Consider the following 2371-nt stretch of genomic DNA (forward strand, 5'->3'; position numbering starts at 1 on the left):
AGCCTACAAATTTGATGTATTTGTATATACGGTGTCCAAAAATTACACTCATTTTATATAACTTCTTTTGTTCATAACTTTTTAATAAACAATGAGCAACGACTAAAACCTTCAGAAGGTCACTCAGAAGAGTGGCCTCTATAACATATGTCAGTCAAGGTCATAAAAGTTGGGTCCTTTTACCTATTCGGTACTTTTACCAAAATCTGTTATAAGAAATAATAAGAGAACGATAACCGATGACAACGTCGATACGACTATTTTTGCAGGATCCCGAGAGAAGACTAAAGATTTAGAAGATTTTTACGTATAATTGCGATCGTCTCTGATCGCTTCCGCGCGAAAACAGACTATCACGGATTCGGAATCCGCGCTCACAGGCTCTTCTCCGTGTTTCTTAAAGATACTGGTCAGCGGTTTTTTATATAACGCTGATGAGCCTAGTCGCGCTTGATGTTTGTGCTTGTCCGATGTCCGGTGATAGACGGATTATGCCCATTCTCACGAGACTACGATGCAAAGCTTAGCAGCGAATAATGTTACAAAAAGGGGCAATACACAAAGAATTCGGAAAGTCGCTGGGCTCTGCATTCGCACGGTAATAAGACACAATCATCAAGTGGCACGGTAGTACCGCGACGCCAAGTATACAGGGTGCGGCGCCAAAATCCGGACAAATTATACATTTTTTTCAAACATTTTTTATTGCAAAAACGAAAAGGTTTACAAAATTTTTTTAACCACATTGTTTGTAAGGTCATAAAGAACACATTTACTCAATATATCCCCCGCTTGCTTGAATGACCGCCTCCATTCTCGGTCTGAAGCGGGCGCAGGCGCGCTTTAATGTGTCATGATCCATATCGGTGAATGCCGCTTCAATAGCGGCTCTCAATGATGCGACGTTTGGATGTCTGGACTTGTTCGTGACCTTTTCAACTACGCTCCATACATATAAGTCCAAAGGATTCAAATCTACGCTGTTGGGAGGCCAGAATTCTTTCGACCAAAACATGTCGACGTTGTCCGACAACCAATTTTGCACGAAATGACTTGTGTGGGCGGGCGCACCGTCCTACTGGAAAACATACGGCTTTCCAGACGACACAGTTTCCATCCACGGCTTTACTACATTTGTCAGAACACGCAAATAAACTTCTTTTGTAACATTTTCGCTTTTATTAAAAAAATGCGGTGGCATGAATCACCCTCACTGGATGATATTGCAAAACCTTCATTGGACTTATCCGACTTATCGTACTTTGCAATAACATCATACACAGTCGATCTCGGGTACCCAAAGAACCGAATGATTTCTGTCGCCGAGCGCCCAGGGCGAACACTTTCGATAATCGCGGCTCTTCGATTATACTCCGCACTTGGTTTCAACATTGCGACTGTTTCGAGGTTATGATGGTTTAATACATGCGTCAAGCTATTTGAACGCTAATCGCGATATCTACTAGTGATATAGAACGGCGAGAATTTCAAATTGAATTTTGTCCGGATTTTGGCGCCGCACCCTGTATAAAGAAATCGTCAGATGTCACCAGGGAATGACACACGAAACATCATGGCACTACCAATAGCTTATCCGAAGTTTGCCTGTCAATCAAGCTTTTCATTAAAATTTCTCATGGTAAAACTGCAGTTTAGGGGAGTCAGCAATGACCTTGAACTTGACATATATTACAAAGGCGATCGTCCTGAGTAACATGTGTTATGTAGGACAAAACATGATGAAACGCTAAAAGACGTTTCAGCCGAAATGCACGTATTGCATAAACGAAATACGGCAAGTAAATCAAAAGTGCACGCGCTGCAGAAACATCACGTTACACTTTTGAACTGTTAGGTAATTAGGTCGGTAACCTAATTCCCTAATTTTATGAATGATATATAAAGAGTTGGACCACCTACTCGAGAGAGAGAGTAGAGAGAAGTTCTGACCAGTCTAGAGGCGCACGTTACATGTCTCAAGTGAGAGACAACTGACTCTAGAGTAATACGAGTGTTTCGCATTATAATAACATTAACCTACTCGGTAAAGGATAAGTTAAAAGGTATCTATGTGAAGTGTAATAAGAACGTGATCAGAAACTGTAAGAAGACAAGTTCAATAATATATTTTTATTATAAAAACTTCTCAAGATTATAAGATTCCCTTACTATCCTAACCGTTTGCACGTCTGCACCGGAATCCCAATTACCGGTTGTGCTTATCATAATTGAGGGCACAACACATGCAAAAAGTTATAGCCGTCGCTCGTTGTTTGTTAAAAAAATTATTAGCAAAAATTTGCATAAAATGAATGTAATTTTTGAACACCGTATATATATATATATATATATATATATATATATATATATA

The sequence above is a fragment of the Odontomachus brunneus genome, unplaced genomic scaffold, assembly GCF_010583005.1.
Source record: "Odontomachus brunneus isolate Ranch 3 - 2012 unplaced genomic scaffold, Obru_v1 Obru_scaffold_252, whole genome shotgun sequence".
NCBI lineage: Eukaryota > Metazoa > Arthropoda > Insecta > Hymenoptera > Formicidae > Odontomachus > Odontomachus brunneus.